Source organism: Fukomys damarensis, unplaced genomic scaffold (genome assembly GCF_012274545.1).
Source record: "Fukomys damarensis isolate Sample0158 unplaced genomic scaffold, DMR_v1.0_HiC HiC_scaffold_24, whole genome shotgun sequence".
NCBI lineage: Eukaryota > Metazoa > Chordata > Mammalia > Rodentia > Bathyergidae > Fukomys > Fukomys damarensis.
The window spans coordinates 26,188,074-26,206,613 of record NW_022900936.1 but is presented as its reverse complement, the minus strand read 5'-3'; the positions used below and the strand labels follow the sequence as shown (position 1 = coordinate 26,206,613).

Genomic DNA, 18,540 nt, shown 5'->3' with positions numbered 1-18,540 from the left:
AAAAGTAAAGAAATTCTAAGTGGCTTAAGCAAAGGTCAATAATTTATTAAATATGGAGTTGAAATGAGACTCATGTTTTCTGACGTTTTAATTAATACTCTTTCTTCCTAGAGTTGTGAAACTAGTGACAACCACTTGAAGACCAACACTCAGGGTGTTTATCTGTAAATCCAGTATGGGTTTCTAACAGGCACTAGGCAGATAGATACTCTCAGATTTATAGACATATGGAGAAAATGAGTCTTCTGAAGACCCACTAAATTCATATCACTGGTCTGAATCATGTTCTCTTTGCCTCACAATATACCAATGATGCTGAAAAAGCAACATGACAGAACTTAAGTGAAGCATAAAAAATTCCTTTTTTCTTTTGTTCTTAATTTCAGATTTAGAAAAAATCTTCTCTCTGTAGTGTCATCTTTAACAAGTATTAAAATAGAATTACCTGATCACCTAAAATCTGTTTTACATAATTTCTTCAATGGGAGGAGGAATTGAGTTTTTAAATTAATATTTTGGTTTATTTCTAAAGAAAATTGTCATGAAACACCTGAAGCAAAAGTCATGTATTTTGCATTGATTACTTTCTCTGAACTTCCTAGTCTTTTAACTATTTGCTTAGTTCCTAAAAAAGTACCAATCCATAGTTTTATTTTTTATTTTATTTTTTTCTTTTTATTGAGTTTATTGGTACATTTGAGGTATACAGTACAGTTACATTCATCATTGGGATCTTGTACCTTTACATGACGGGTCTTGGTTCTCATTTTTTCCCCTTGTCCCTACCCTCCCTTCACCCCCTCCTACCTTCCCCATTTACAAACACTTTATTTCCATTTTTTTGTTTTCTCAGATTTTTTTCCCTTATTCCCTTTCCCCTACCCTTCCCACTTTCCCTACACCTTTAGCCCTTTTTCTTCCTATTTCACAGTTAATTATCTCATTAGGATCTTTTGTAATGTTGTAGTTTTTCACACCAAATAAACTATTTGGTATTTACACATGTGTGGCTTATTTCACTTAGGAGTATATCCTCAAAATGTATCCATTTTCCTATGAATGAATCTAATTTCTCATTCTTTATGGCTGAGTAGTATTCTATTTTATAGAAATACCACATCTTCTTTATCCAGTTTCCAAATGATGGGTAAATGGGCTGTTTCCAAGTAGAGTTTTAGAAATTTTTTGTTATATTCAAAATGATTAAGTGCAAAATCAGAATGTATATTTGTATAAAATGTATAAAACACTACTATAAATGGCTTGTTTATTTTATATACACTATTTCTAATTTTTTAGAATGTATTGTATAGTAATCCATTACTAATTATATCAGTAATATACTACTTCTATAATGCAAAGAAGTTCTATAATTCTAAAGTATATTTAGAATATATATTTCAATAATCAAATCCGTTCTTGTAAGAAAAATAGAAGGAGCCAATTTCTTTGCTGTGAATTTTTTTCTACTCACTTGAAAGAAAAGGTATCTAAAGATTGGACACCAAAGAGAAAGTTGTGTTCCTAGTAAAAACAGAAATAAACAATAAGCATTAAATAGTGAATTACTAAACTCTCTGATCTGTCTGTAATATTTTATACAATGTTAATAGTCTCTTCATGACCTAAAGCATAGTCCAAAAAGATAATTTTCAAGGTCATAATGATTGATTAACATTTAGCAACTCAGTGGACAGTAACAAAATCAAGAGGATGATGAACTCCAATCAGTCAATGTAAAGAATGAAAATGGGGCCAGGAATTCAGCTCAGTGGTTCCACCACCTGCCTTGCAAGTACAAGAACCTGAGTTCGATCCCCGTTATAAAAAAAAAAAATTCATTTCAGAGTTTTAATTTTAATATATTTCTTGAGCAGTCCAAGGCACTCAGATACGTAAAACTGCAATGGAACCCCAAAGAGCTCACTTTCTAGTGGAGCAGAGAAGGACGTTTGCTGGAGAGTGATTGTCTTTCTCAGCACTTGTATCGAGGAGATGAAATGTCTCATTCTCCTTTGCATCTGCCATGGGTGCTTAGTAAATGAATATGTTGAATAAATAAATAAATGTGTTATAGGCCTTGTAGGAGAATATATTTGATTCCATTAATTAATTCATTCAATCATGTATTCCTTTAATGACATTTTCATTGTACCTAGCCCTATTTTAAGTGCTGGTCCAGTATTAATTTCATTTTCTACCACTAAAAAAATGAATTTTCAAAATTTAATCATTTATGAATATTCAAAATAAAGATGGTAATTTTCACAATTGTATTGATGTCTTCATTAATATTTTATTTTCATAAAAATATTTTTAATTTGTCTTTTTACTTAGATGTGATTCCAAGAAAGCAGTAAATTAAAACTCTGAAATGAAGGTGTTTTTTTTTTTTTTGGTACCAGTGATTGAACTCAGATTCTTCTACTTGCAAGGCAGGCAGTGGAACCACTGAGCTAAATCCCTGGCCCGGTTTTCATGTCTTTACATTGACTGATTGCAGTTCATGATTCTCTTGATTTTGTTTTAAGTCTACATTCAGTGCAATATTTAATTTTTATTAATCCAATTTTCATCTTAAGGAATAAATGACCAACTCCAGATGCCAATTATACTCCATGAGCACCGAAGTAGGCTAGTCCAGTTCACACAGTCAGAGCTGAGTCTAGACATCACCCACTCCAGAGAATGTTCCGTCTGATAGCTTGGATGGAGCAGCTAGATTTCAGCATTGGCAAAGTGACTGCTGCGTGGATAAGATGGGTCAGTTAGAATACGTTCGGCTTTGAGGAACACAGAAGACAACAGTAGTGGCTTGACTAAGTTAAGGACTTCTGTTTCCATTAGATGAAAGTCCAAACAGAGGCAGACCACCGTGGGTCAGCTTCTGCCTGCCCCAGTGTTCTTCACGTGTGCCTTCTACCTGGAGGTTGGAATATGGCGGCTCACTTATGACTCAGCTTTTATCCAGCTCAGGGAGGAAAGAGGGCAAAGGACAAAGCTTTATACTTTTTTTTTTTTCCTTTTCTTCCTGTTGCTTTTTTCTGGAAAGGAAACCCTCCCCAGGAATTTCTGTTGAGATCTATGGTATTTGGCCATAACCAGATCCCATAGCTATCACTAAATATAGAGGAAATTGAGAATTCAAATATATAATCTTGCAGTTTCCATAGTGAAAGACAAGAAAGAAACTGGATGAATTGAGTGTGGTGTAATCTAAAACTGTAATAACTATCATAGACGGAAGAATGTATGTATATGTATACAGGCATATATATCGACATGTGCATTGTACATAGTTATTTTTAATTAAATGATCCCCACAACAGTATTTTTCCCATTAAAAAGTACACAGAGAGAAAATGTATTGGTTTAGTCTGGGGTAAGTTTGCTTGGCAGTGCTTAATATCACCAACAGGGAAGGTAATAAATGCTACCCTTCGTTTCTATCATGAATATGAATGACGCTGTGAAGGCTGAATGCAGCCTAAAAATTTACGTGAGAAATGAGGCATTCAACGTTTTTGAAAATATATTAGCCCGAAGTCTGTATCACTGCATATTTTATATTGTTTTCAATATGCTACAAAAGGTTTGAGGCACCAACTGAAGGCTGCCAAAAAAGAACAAACAAGAACAATGATACAAAATAAATGCTGGAGTCAAATTGCCCTAAGTGGTTCTTTACGGTGGGTGCAATGGTCACAGTACTAAGCAGACTGCTTTGCTTCAAACCCTCCCTTTCAGCACTTCCCCTTCAAGCCGAGTCCTCCAGTAGGTTTATCCCAGGCCAAATATGCAAAAATATCCATGGAGCCAATCAGTCCTAGAGAAAGCATTCCATGGACATCCTCTCTTGCCCCTGTCACTTAGTTCTCTGTATCTTTTTTCTATGCCTGAGACCATTGCTATCATTTGAGGAACATGAAGGGAACATGTCTGCTTGCGTAGTTTCTAATTGAGAATTCAGTTTCCTTAGTCACTTTTTAGTTTCTAAAATATACATTGAAGATACCGTCTAAAGATAATTACAACTCCTACAATACACTGTAAGATTCATCCTATGTTTCAGTAAAATGAGCATATGAAAATATTTACTCTGATAAAATGTTATTCATTATCATAATCCTTTCTAAGTTTAAATAGTTTTGAAAAGTTTCTATAATGAATATACATCATTCCCATAGGAAACATAAATCAACTTATTTTGTTTTTCCTGAAGGCTTTTGACCTCCGAGACCACTCCAGAGCCAAGTTTGGACTTTTTGTGTGAGAATGAGTGGGACGCCGTGGACAAGTGCTCCCCAACTGTCTCCATCCCGAAAAGCTTCCTGGTTCAGGTACTGAGTATCATCTAAAGATCTACATGAAAAATATTGATTTCTTCATGATAGCCAAGATATAGAATCAACCTATGTGCCTGTCAGGGATGAAGGAGTAAAGAAAGTGTGATATAGAGTATCATTCAGCTAGCAAAATAACAAGAACCTGTCATTTACTGGAAAACAAATGGAACTGAAGATTATCATGGAAAACGAACAAAATAAGCCAGACTCAAGAAAGACAAGTATTACATGTTTTCTTAAAATGCAGATTTAAAAATAATGATGTGAAAGTACAAGGAAGACTACTAGACAAGAGAAAGGGGATGAGAGGCAAGGGAAAGAGGGTTGTAAAAGAGATCAATGAAGGATGGATATTATCAAAATATGTTCCATGCATGTATGAAAATGCCACAATGAAAAGTAATATTTTTAAAAATTTATATATATATAAATTATACACAAGATATATATATATATGTACACGTATATATGGATATATATGTATATAATCTTGTGTATGTATATCTCCATTCCTTGGCATCCATTATGTCACTGAAATTGGTCAGAAATGTAGCCCAGAAGTCTGCTTCTTTTTCTTCTTTCTTTTCTTGAAGTGCTGGGATCGAACCAGGGCCTGTGCATGCTGGGCAAGTGCTCTACCATTGACCTAATATCCACTTGTCTTAGATGTCTGAACTTTTAATAAATATTCCAAGTGGTTATGCCACAGACAGTGCTCAGGCTACACTTGCAGACAGTCACCCACTCACTGAGGGAGGTTACAGTCTGTTCTAAAATCCACACTTATTCCTGCTTTTCATGACAGATTTGTTTCTTCATGCAAGGATAGTTCCTCCCCTGCTCATCTTGCAAAGAGTAAACAAAGCCTACTTTCCTCCACTGCATGGAGTTAGTAAGTATTTTGCATGATTCTGTCACACAGATAAGTAATTTAAGTTATTTCAATTGACACCTATTATGAAAGAGAACAGAATTATACAGACTGATGAGTCCCTCCTCCCAAGCCAGGATTTCAGGATGCAGTGGCTCCTGTCTGTCACCAGGTATGAACTCCTTCAATTCATGTTTAGAGAAAAAATGACTTGGCACAAATGAATGATTACCATCCCAGAAGTACTACTTCTAAGCCAATTAAATCCCACAGAAGTATTGGTATTAAGGGGAAGGTTTATTTTTCACCATTTTCTTCTAAGGACTTTCCATATTATTTTCTTCTAATAGATAGTACTGTTTTTCTACTAAAAACCTAAAGAATGATTTCTTTTGGCACAAAAGATGTCTGGGAGGCCTTCCTGTAAACCAGCAATTATTTTTTCCTGGCTATCAGACAATGTTTCACTTAGATATTGTATCTGAGATCTCATCTGAATTTAGGAAAATGAGACTGCATATTTCACAGATAATCTTCCTGCTGTGCTTTTGCAAGTGTCATCCAGCAGTTGCTGGGTGAAAGGATAAGGGGAGAGAGAAGACAAGTACAACAACACAATTTGTGTAAGCATCAACTAAATGCCAGTAGGAAGCTAAGTGCCACAGGGAAGAATCTCCCCTCATTTTCTTGACAACCCTGAGCTAGAGGATCCTTTACAGCCCAATTTTACAGAGTGATGAAAACTGAGGCAAAAAAAAAAACCTATTAAATCTCCCTGTTACATAATGACTAAGAGTGAGCCAAAATACAAACCAACCTCTGTCTGATATCAAAACTCATACACCAGTCAATGTCAGAGTGAATCCACTGGAAGATGGGTGCTCAGGCCTCAAGAGCGTAATTCTATCATTCCAGCAGCATGAGAACAATCAGCAAAAGCCTGTGGTTGATCAAAAGTTGCAGCCCATTGTCTAATTCATTGGAAAGCCCCCCAAAGGCACAGCAATCAGGCTATATTCATGAATTTGAGGTCCTTTTCCTCACTAAATCAGCCCCTCACAATTCACATGCTCTGTATTCCATGCCTATTGATCTATCTACTATATCAAAGAAGGTCAGTTCTAATTTTTTTGTTTGTTTGTTTTTTTGAAACAGAGTCTTGCTATGTAGTTCAGGCTTCCCTTAAACTCATCAAGATCCTCATGCCTCAGCCTCCCAAGTACTGGGATTACAGGTGTACATTACCATGCCCAGCATTTCTAAATTTTGAAAATAAAACTAACAAAATGATTAAAGATGACCACATGTCTGTCCCAAAATTTGTCCAATGCCTAAGTTGACTATGGAATCATATACTCTTTTAGTTACAGAATAAATAGCAATAATTTGACTATGTATTATTATCAGTATTATTATTATTATTATTATTATTACTATTATTAAAGCCCAATATTTAGACGTTCTTAATTGCTTGAATTCTTAGGTCAATTAATCCAACCTTCAATTAATTAATCCAACCTTCAAAGTGATAGGTCAGGAATCACAGTATAATTTTTTATTTTAAATGTGAAGAAAAAGGCACATGGCCACACTGCCAGATAGTTTGAGGTCATTATCACAGAACTCATCAGCAAATATTAATTTATATATTAATATCATTAATATATTGATATCAATATATAAATAATATGGTATGTAATATATAATATTATAGCATATTAATATAATATAATATGATTGATGATATAATATAAATAATATAACATATAATGATATCATAATAAAATTAATAATATATTATTATTAATGGGCCCATAGTTATTTATCAAAATGCTGTAGAGCGTGATATTTTGCATTATCAAAAACGTTTATCATCTTTAGTTATTAATTTTTTATTTATATTTCAATTCACATAAGCATATCAATTACAAAAAACCAACAATAACTAAATACAAAACAGCTACAAGGCTGTCTAAATCTTGCACATTACATCTAGCATATTATGAAGCTAAGAAGATGGTGTTCTGTAATCACATTATTTACCTGTAAGAAGGTCCTTGAATTTTTTTTTCTTGAAGCACATGTATGTTAGAATTCATAAGAAAATCATCTTCATTTGGATCTATGAAAAGATATAAAGGTTACATCCAAATTATCAGTAATTTCTAGACTCAAAACTGGGGGTGTAGCTCATTCGTAACATATTTTCCTAGCATGCATTAGGCCCTGCACACAAAAAGACAAAATAATTACATGTTTTAGGAAGTTTAAGGGCAATTTAATACTCATCATATTTTTACTTAGTCTGTTAAGGCATTATATTGGCTTGATCATAAAATTTCTTTTCTTAAACATATATTACTTTTACAAGAAAACATAGCAACTTATTAAAATAATCCAAAATGCCACTATGCAACTGTGCTGTTAAGGAAACCAGGTAACCTCACTGTGACTTGGTTTCTCTCTTGGTAATAAAAAGACCACATTCCAGCAACAAAAGCCACTTGTAACTCAGAGTTCTTTGATTCCATGCAGCTATCACATCACCTGTTTCTGTTCAACTAAATTTCCCACCCCTGGCATTTTGAGTTTCATTAGCTTGGGTCTTGTCTATATGAATTATTTATGTCAAAATTATTCTATGCATGCTTTAGTAAAAGCTTTTTTGCAGGGGTATCCATTTGCTTACAGCTAAAAGAAGCCTTTTCAAAAGTAACCAATTCCCTTTCAGCCTGTGGAAAAGGGCTTTATTTATTTACATACTGAGTGTTAAAGGAGGAGAAGACATTAGGGGTCACTTAATCTAATCCTTTTATTTTATAGATGAGGATACAGAGACCTACAGAAATCATGGGACATCAAACTCCCAACTTTTGCTTTTTTTTTTCCTTTTACTTGCAACCACTGCTTCAATTTTTCACTATTTCTTTTTTTCATGTTCTGTGATGAGGAAAGGACAGGCAAGACCTATCTTCCCCATATAGCACAAAACAAATGCACAATTTTCCCCAAATCCCCTTCAGAGCTGTGGTCAAAAGATATTTTAAATTCACTGCTCAGTGTCAGAGTTATTTGCACTACTAACTTAAAAGAAACCATACTACAGGAGACCAATAAGTACCTACATTTTAAAATGACCTGTTTGGTGATCTGATTATTTGAAATAAGATCTTCCATTACAGGGTCAGGATGCAAGAAGGTGAGTTTTTGAAAGTTGTATTCTTAATTTCTGTACTTAAAAAGAAATTTTTCTTCCCACTCTTTCTTTTTGCCTATCACTTCTCACTTTTTATCTCATTAATGTGAATTTTGAAGAATTCTTTCTAGAGCTTCCTTTTAGATAATTTCTAGGTACAGAAAGAAAGTTGGCTTCTGATATATGATCTGGAAGCTAGCTGAAAAAATAAGATATGACTATGTACAGCACAGTCACATAGCAAGGTAGTAAAATGAGTGACTCAAAAATAGTCCTGTGCAATGTGATTATTACAACCAAAGTCCTTGTGAGAAATGCAGGGCCAGAATGGAAGCTTGAAGAATGGATATGGTAATCAAAGGTGGAAGAAAAGAAAAAAGTACAAATGCAGCAGCAATGCTGTGAACACTATCGTGTAGGGCACAATGCATGAACCATGTTGAAGAGTAGAGGTGGAGATGAGTTTTGCCAGAGGGCAATTTTGGAAACACAACATGGGAGGAGATAGAGTCATGTGACCATTATTTGGGATGTGTCAACTTGACCGAATTAACAAACATCTACCTGATTAGTGAAGCACACTTCTGGTATGTCTGTGAAGTTTGTCCAGAAATGACTGCCATATATGTCAGAAAACAGAGGGAAAGACTCCCACTGATATGGAGTGGCATCATCTAATAGACTTGTAGCTTGGATGGAATGAAAGGGAAAGAAGGGAGAAATTTATCTGTGTTTGCAAAACTGCATCTTTTGCTATCACCACTCCCTGTGCGTATCAGACTTGAGCCTCTTCAAGCCTTTAGGAACAGATTCATACAGGCAACTCTGCAAGGAGTGCCCAGGCCTTTGGTCTTGCACTGACCCTTCATCCTTGATCCCTCTTGCTCTGAGCAGCTACTGGATCCTCTGGCTCTCTAGCAGCTATTGTGGACTCTCTGTTCTCTGATCCTGTAAGCTTACCTAATATATTCTCATATATATTTTGTACTTCTATAAAATGCTAAATGATACACATGTTCGTATCCAGAGTGGTTCTACAGGAAAAGAATTGTAAGGAGAATTTCTCCAATTGCTATAATGGTTCTTGGTGTTAGCTCCCTGATTTGATAAGATCTAAAAGTCATCCTGATAATGTAGAAAGAAGTCATAGACCATCGTGTAAACTGCTCAAAGAAATAAGCAACACAGATACATTTGATAGCACTAATCTATTTTTTCTGAGATGGTAGGAATTTATTGACTCTATGGATAAAACTTTTTAAACGTTTTGGAAGATTACAATGTTGGCTGATTGTATAAAATAATAAAATAACAGAATTAGCTCAAAGATTCAATTTCCATGCTCCAGACTTGCATAAACCTAGACTCCTATATGTGGCCTGAAGGACAGTCTTGTCTCCTATATCTGTTTTTTTATTGAGTTTATTGGTGCACTTTAGGTATATAGTACAGTTACATTCATTATTGAGATCTTGTACCTTTACATGACAGATCTTGGTTCTCATTTTTTCCCCTTGTCCCTGCCCTCCCCTCACCCCCTCTGTCTCCTATATCTGTAGGGCTGAAGTTGCTGAAACCCAGACATAGGCCTTCATAGCATGATTGGGTAAATTGCAATGCAAGTTTAAATCTGTCTGGAAGGATATCTGAAGTTAAAGTGAGGCATTAAACTAGAAAAGAATAGAAGCCTATAAATTGGAATGGAGATGTTTGGGAGAAACCTGATGAGTCTGGGGATACTGGACTCCTAAACTCAGATGAGTTTATTTCACAAGGGAGAGTCCCCCACCCTCAGTGACAGAAGTGTCCCTGCTCCCAGCCCCTGTGGTGTTGGCCTCTGCAGCTTTGCCTGAAGAAACTAATTCTGTGCTGACCCTGGAATCAACAATAATCTCTGATGCAGTGAGCAAAAAAACAATCTAGATGCTTCTCAGGATCCGCCGTCATCACTCATTTTTGACTCTCAGTCTCTAACCAGGCTCAACTTTTAGAAGGCTCCTAGAGGTGTGGTACACAGTATGACCAAGTTGACATAGATGGATTAACAGTCACGGGCTGGATTGGTAAATGTAGCTCAATTTTAATGAGCCTTCATTAGCTGGTGCAAGAACTTGGATATATTCCATGAAATAAGTGAGGCAAATATAAATATCTACAGTAGTCAAACAAGTAACAAAACAAAGTAATTTGGTCAAGGAAATAACAGGTATACTAGAGAGTGTGCTAGAAGGCCAGGTCCCCAGCCAAGGCTCTCTGCTTTCTAAATTTAACCATCCTGAGATTTTGGGCCCATGCTTGTCAGTTTCCCACATCCTTTTTAAAAGACTATAAATATACAAGCTTTGATGTAAATATTTCTGATTTTTAAAATATTATATGGTTACAGTTATGCTTTTCTTTAGAGTAAAATGTTATAGAGATATCAGGCTATAGCCCCTGTTGTAGAAAATAGGGGATCTGTGAGGATTTCAGACTAAAGATGAGATACCACAATACTTGGACTTTATGAAAGTTTTTCAGTCTGTGTCTAATATTATTTGTGATCTATTACTCTACAAAGATAACTTTTGGAATAACAATACTAATTTGGTTCTAAGTAGTGACACTAGCTGAATTAGCAAATAGATTCTATTTTTCAAAGATGGCCACAATGACATTGCTCATAACACATGCTCTTCTACATCCTGACCATGCCACTCCATTAAGAAGTGGAGCCTACCTCCCCTCTCGTTGAATGCAGGCTAATCTTAGAGACTCACTTATCCAGTAGAATTTGTGATTTCCAAGGCCAGGTCAGAAGAAGCCTTGCACTTCTGCCATGATCTCTCAGGATGCTCATTTCCAAAAATATCCTCCTGTGATACGTGAAGTACTTGCATCTTACTCTCTCTTGAAACTCAATCTGTAGTCTGAGAGAAGCTGACATCATTATGTGGAAAGACACTACATAGGTTCTTGAGAGAGAGTTCAGGATGAGAGCTCAGTCTACCCAGACCAGGTGCCAGACATGTGAGGAAGCCTAATTCCAGCCACCAACCCCTTAAGTTTTTCCTAATCATTCAAACCTTCCCAAATGAAGCCTCAGACGTTACATCATGATGCACTGCTCTGACTAAATTCTTGACATCTGGACATCTGGTGTGGCCATCCAGCCGCAACAACACGAACATGCCTGAGTCAGGGAGTGAGGATTGAGAAAGGAAAGAACACTCCAGCCTGAGTGGAGACAAAGAGAAGTCTGATTTATTTTACAGAAACACCTCTTTTTATATGCTTGCATCAACAGGAAGCTTTTAAGGGCACACAACAACAGAAAACACCAAGCAATCATTTTTATCTTTATGCAAAGACCGGATTTCCTGACTCTTACAGATAACATCAGATCTTCAGCTAACGGGTTTCCTGTTATGTCAGGGTCAAAGAATCAAAACAAGCTCAACAAACAGTTTCCTTGAAAAGTAACAAATGTTGATGCCTTAATTATACAGGAAGAAGTTATTTTCCAAATGTCGAACTCCAGTGGGCCATGACTGGGCCCCCACAATCTGGATATATTTTATGAGCCTAATAAAATGTTGTTTCATGCCACTAAGCATTTGGATTGTTTGCAGCAACAGTTTTTCAGGGCACGCGTGAACCACCTAGTGGATCCAAAATAGATGTGCAAATATCGGTGTACGTAAGAATGTGCCATCCAGCGTGAACACTGAGAGTCAAACTGCCCAGATCAAAAAAAAAGAAAAAGGGAGATGAGGTTAAAAATACAATCTCCACTTACATTCAGCTTCTAGGTGATTCTAATGAGATGTTTCTGACCATATTAATTTTTGAGACGGCAACCTACAACCTTCATAGGAACTTCCTCAAAGAATCGAAGGATCCTAAGATTCATTTGTACAAAACACAGAAGCTGCATATTCTCATTATTCAATTCAGAAAGTCTTCCTTGGAAGTCTAAGAGGCTCCAGTACAGAAATAGCCTTTGCTCAGAGTTTATTCTCACATTATAAGTGATAATCAGGTGTGAAATTGGACTTCCCTCTGGAATTCTTCAAACAGTCCAGTCTAGCCAGGGCTGAAATGCTGGCTCGTGGGAAGCATTTGTCTTGTTTGGTTTCTTTATAATTAAATGTATTGATCTGGGGATACATATACAAGGCCATAGGTTTGATCCTCAGCAATAAAAAAAATGTGATCTCTACATATTAACCAGAATAGCAAATATACTTATAATTTTGTCATATAGAAACGGGGGGTATTAAGTATCAGTCTAACAAAGAAAAAGGATTGAGATCTTAAAAAGTTAAACCAAAATATTTATATACTTACCTTGAAGAAGCTGGCCAAATAATATTGACAGGAATTCAGGAAAATGAAAGTTTTAAACCTAAAACAGTTGAATGTTAGAACAGAAGCCCTAAGAACAATTTTTTGCCTTTGACTTTTCTTTAGATAATGAGTATCACTAAACTAAGATAAAGAAGAGTGATTTTTAAAGTAATTCTACAGCAGTGTGGGTGGAGTTAATACTTGTTTTTTAAAATTATTCATGTTTCCTGGCTTTATTGCATATTCTCTGACTTTTTCTAAAATGTACCATTTTTTCCAAACATATTTTGTGGAATAACCTATGATAGTTATATTTCAACTGTTTGAAAAAATCTCTAAATTTGAGGGCCAGGTATTTAGCTCAGCAATTCGGTGGCCTGCCTTGCAAGCACAAGGACCCGAGTTCAATCCGTGGTACCAAAAAAAAAAAAAAAAAAAAAAAAGAAAAAAAAATCTGTAAAATCCTCATATATGTTTTGTTTTCACTTAATTGTTTGTACTTTTTGGTATAAAGTAAAATAAGCTTGTTCTTGAATCTGTCTTCAATTATAATTCAGTCTTGGATAAAATAAATTTATAGATTCTAAGTTTTACTCTCAATTTTTTTCCACAAAACAAAAAAGAAAATAAATTTGAAGATTTTAAAATTGACTTTAACTTGCGAAAATGAATATTATGAACATTCTTCTTTTTTATATTGCTGAAAGTACAGTTAACATAAATTACAGTTTAATTTCCCTTGACAACTAAGCTCTGAGAATTTTTTAGTTGTAAAGTCATGAGCAATCAATTTACCCTACGTTTGTTTTTCTGTGGTCTCTCTCAATAGCACAGTTATAGGGTTAGATAAAATTCTTCTCAGGAAAAGAAACAAGACTAGATAATCTAAAAATACTATGCTTTTGGCATTCAACTTATTCTGATTAGTTTTCACCTCACAGATATAAGCATAGTCATGTTGGCGAGCTACATAAATATCTCCCAGGATTAAAACAGTGAACACAAAACCTCAGCAAAATAGAGCCTATGAAATTAGTTTTATCATCTGGCTTCAATATTCTTTCGGGGTGCAATGCTATTAATGTAATGTATATCATGTATAAATATCATTTTGAAATTGATGGAAATAGTCTTTTTTGGAGTCAGTGGTGTAGTTTGTAACAGATTCTTTAGGAATTAGTTAACATCACTCCCACAGTTTATTTCCCTGTGTATTTTTTTCATTTCATTGTGGTTATGTTTACAATTTCATCATTAGTGACCAACGAAAAACAGGGGTCGGGCATGATAGCAGTGATCTACTTTCCCATCTTTATGTTACTAAATTTCACAGACTCCTTACCCTTAGGCACAGTAAACCACTCTTAAGTAATTATGTAATTAACAGCTAAAAAGTGGCATTTAAAATGAGAAAGAAATATTATGGGTTGATATGTAGGGCACTAATTGCTTAGAAATACTCTGAGTCTTCCAAATGAAGCTACTACACCCATAAAATCTGAGCCACAACTTGTAACCATCCCTCCCCCCAATGCATTTCTCCCTTCAATTTATATTGGCAGCGACAGCCTTGGTCTCAGGCCATCAACTCTTCCCAGCACAGCATTAATCCCTAGGTAATGTCCTGTGACTCAACGACTACTGCTGAACTGTTGGCTGAACTTCTTGGACACACACACACACACACACACACACACACACACACACACACCACCGAACACACATGGTCACTCAAAAGCTAGGATATGTTCTATAATCTTTTTTTCTTTGACAAGATAAAGATCACCAATCAAAAGCACCTCACCTACAGGCAAGATCTTTCACTATTTTGTTACTGTAGCTATAACAGAATTACCTCAATATTACCACTAAATGTAAAGCAATCAAAACAAGCATATGCGAACTTTAATTAATTGTTGTACAACCTTTCACAGAAAGGCAGTTTTAGAAAATAGAATACTTAAAGATATTTATGATAAAAAGTCTAACTAAAAATATATAATACAGTTAAAGCTTCTTTACCCATAGATCAGGGTATCATAATCTAAAATATTAAAGGGATAGAAGAATGAATAGATGGTGGGTAGATGAATAGACATAATGAAGAAAGGATGGATACATGTTTGACAATGGATGCAGATGAGTAGACTGGCATCCATGTTGTATGTAACTAAAAACTCTAATCAACATAAAGGATCCCTTTGTTGCAATTAAAATATTTTAAATAATCAAGAAGTTTTTCACTTATTTATTGTAGAGAAAATTTTAAATATTTAAAAATCCAACTAAAGTTACTCACAAAATAGCACCTAATTTTGAATAAAGTTGAAATATTTCAAAAGAAGGATGATCGTTATTTCTATAAAAATTGTTTGTGAATCTAATAGCTTTTGAAAAACCAAAATGCAAAATATGAGAGAATGTATACTCAAACTATTAAACTCCCTTCTGCAAAAATGCATTAAACTCCTGTTGCTCCAAAATAGTTTTAAAATCATTTTAGTTGAATATCAGAAAATTTTGAATTATCAATAACTAACATCATTGATTACTTCTTATTCCAATAAACTTGGAGGGAGGGGATACCAAGTACATCAACTTCTCACACTGTTATTTATCTTCATGAATTCTTAAAACTTTCTGTTTAATCAATTACCTCCCCAAAGTTGTGGTTTTAATTATGAAGTCATTTATTAATAATAATGTCATCTATACCTGAACATTCTTCCTGGGACTATTAAAATTATGAAGTGATATAATTTTGCTTCAGTAACCAAGGTTATTTTTCTGAAATTATTTTAAGAAAATTAATGTAACAACTATTAAATATATCATCTTTGTAATGTTTTCTGTGTACTGATTTTTAGTGCATTTTAAAATTCTTTTGAACATTGAAGACTTTCAGATATTATTTATAATATATAATTTGCTTTTTCTTTCAACCAGAAAATTAATTAGATTTAATTTCCTGTCTGTATGTTGTATGTTTCATGTATAAATACATGAACATATATTTTCTCGATTATAAACATTAATAATTTATAATATATATTTATTTTATTTATTTTTTCATTTAAATAGGCTACAATGCCTTGCTTATTTTAATGACGAAAAATGTAAATTTCTCTTACCTGCCCTTTAAACTACTTTAGAAAAATGCAAAATCAGCCAAATTAAATTTAGCAATTACCTTTTAGCTGACAGAGCCTTCTGATGTGGGAATCGTTCTCAGCCTTGCTGGATTCCTGCCAGAATGTCATTCAAGTTTTTACTTGTAAAGTAAAGCAGAAGATTGGTTTGCAGAACTTATAGTAACATCTGTCTAGTAAATATAAGAAATTTGGAATGAAAACACTTTCAGCTCATGGTTGTTTCTTGATAAGTGATGTGTTAAGGAACTCTGTGGCTCTTTCCTGGGAGTTCTGTTCCCTGATGGATGACCCCCAGTGACCTGTGAGCTGTGCATTTATATCCATGAGCTATATATGAGCACTCATGGATATATGGTAAAATGTTGTTACTCCAATACTACTTGATAACTTACAACTGCATTATTTTTAGAGTAGTTTTCTTGAGCTCATGACCATATTTATACATAAATTAAGGTATCCTCACCCTTCACACTCTCCATCGTTTCAAAATAAGTAAATCTGCACAGAGAATATTATACTTTGATAGTATCGTGAAACCATAAAATCATAATTTGCTGAGCTTTGTCCTCCCAAAGTGAGACTCAGACATATAGAGAAATGAATTTTACCAAATAAAGAATTGGTACCTCTTCTGAAAGACGAATCATTCAATAGGTAGTAGCATACATTGACAAAACAAATTTTACATAATATAACCAAAGCATAAAATAGAGACAAACCCAGCATGCTGCATTTTTTTGAAAATCACTATTCACTCTCATGTTTTGATTATGGAAAAGGCAAGTGATCATCAAGAATTATGCTTTTATATGAATACCCACAGTTTTGTAAGTACAAACATTTTCCCTTATTTCCTTTTATTTAATGCTATGAACTAATCAAATCATGGCTGACATTTGAAATATTTAACAAGTAGGGCTCTCAGGATGCTGACTAGTGAGATAGGACACAGTCCTGATGGATGCCACTGCTGGATGCAATTCAAACTTGATGAAAGGCAGCTAGCTACCTTTGGAAGATGCACCCATTGAGGATGATCACCATGGTCATATTGCACTTTTCAGCCCTACCAGGAAACTGGTTTTGAAATGAGGAAAATAGTGATGAGCATGATAGTCTGAGGCCCTGAATGAAGAAGGAAAGGAGAAAAGGAAACCAAAATTTTCACACTGGATAAACTGATTTTTGACTGGATAAACCACATGTTTTGTCATTGTGAGAGAATGTTTTATAATGACTGACTCCCTAGAATCTGTAGAGGAAGGAGTTGATTCATTAACTTTCTGAAAGTTGTTAATAGAATCAAACGTTTACTTTAGAATTAAAATACAAATCAAACCAATTGCCTGTACTATGGGTGTTGTAATGACATAAACTAAAGAGAAGATCTGGTGTGTAAAATGCTGTGAAAGAGTCTTTTATAATAAAACTTTTCTGCTTCTTTTTTATTTATTGCTAAATTCATACATCTGAAAAAATCCCTAACAGGTCACCTTGACCATGCACTAGCCAAGCTAAATGTGGAGAGCTGGAAGATAATCAGCCAATAAACCACCAAAGAAAATTATTCTTTTTAAATATAAAAGGAAATATCCCAAATAAATCAATGATTTCTTTATCTTAGTTACTTGAAGTTACACTGGAACTATATTTCTTTTTAAAATGTCTTCTATAGAATCGAAAGAAAACTCAATTTGATTCTCATTGATCACATTGTTTCTTTATGGTAGTAGCCGAAGAAAGGAACTTTTTAGAGAATAGAATACATAATTTGCACAAACAATCTTACAAATCACTAACCAAATATTTTATTTTCAGATGTAAATCTCCGAAATGGCCTAAAAGAATAAAACAACACAGTTAAATCAAGATTTAATAAATAACACTTTAATCAAACAGAAACTAGTATGTGTGCAATAAGTCAGAAATGAATTCTACTTGTTACTAAGGAATACGTATAATCATGAACTTTTCTGATCCTACGTGGCAAATTATTAAATGAAAATCATGCCAATAACAGTCAGTACATGTTATACAGATGCAATTTTTTTCTTAATATTTTCAACCTGTAGTTGGTTGAATCTACAGATGTAAAACTTGTAGATTCAGAGGGCTAACAGAAATTCTGTTTAACAAATACAGGACAAATGATACACATTGATAGAGACACTATGCAATCGTTACTAAAACAATAGATACAGAAAGTAATCACCAATTGCTGATAAAGATTTTAGTTAAAAGACTAATGGCCAACTTTATGTTGGATGAATTTTTTTATACAATCTGAACCCAATGAGGAGTATCACCATCAGGAGGTACAAACTACTGAAGATATTTTTAAAATATAAACACATAGATACATGCATTAATATGTACATATATAATATCAAACTAATTATATCACATCTCAAGATTCAACTACAGGAAACGTGTTTCAAAAAATATAACAAGGATCTTGGCAAAGTACCACATGCCTATAATCCCAGACCTCTGGGAGACTGAGGCAGAAAGATGGCAAGTTCAATACCAGCCTGGACAATTAAGCAAACTTAGCAAGATCCCATCTCAAAATAAACAATTTAAAACTGGCTGGGGATTTAGCTCCGTGCAAAGGCCCTGAGTTGGTCAATCTCCAATGACTGAATG

The 18,540-nt window shown here is 34.4% G+C and overlaps 1 protein-coding gene and 1 long non-coding RNA gene across 3 annotated transcripts in view; one reads left to right on the top strand and one right to left on the bottom strand.

Moving 5' to 3' along the window:
- The window catches only part of Samsn1 (SAM domain, SH3 domain and nuclear localization signals 1), a 90,178-nt gene extending 88,672 nt beyond the window's left edge, over window positions 1–1,506 (bottom strand). Inside the window, 1 exon segment of the mRNA XM_010645667.2 lies at window positions 1,475–1,506. The gene's annotated coding sequence lies outside the window, so the exon portion shown is untranslated.
- Window positions 1–18,540, top strand: part of LOC104877264 — a 314,343-nt gene that overhangs the window by 197,882 nt on the left and 97,921 nt on the right. For both annotated transcript variants that reach the window (XR_784552.2, XR_004518792.1), the window contains 2 exons: window positions 4,223–4,340; window positions 5,152–5,238. This is a non-coding gene — a long non-coding RNA (uncharacterized LOC104877264). The remainder of the gene's footprint in view (window positions 1–4,222; window positions 4,341–5,151; window positions 5,239–18,540) is intronic.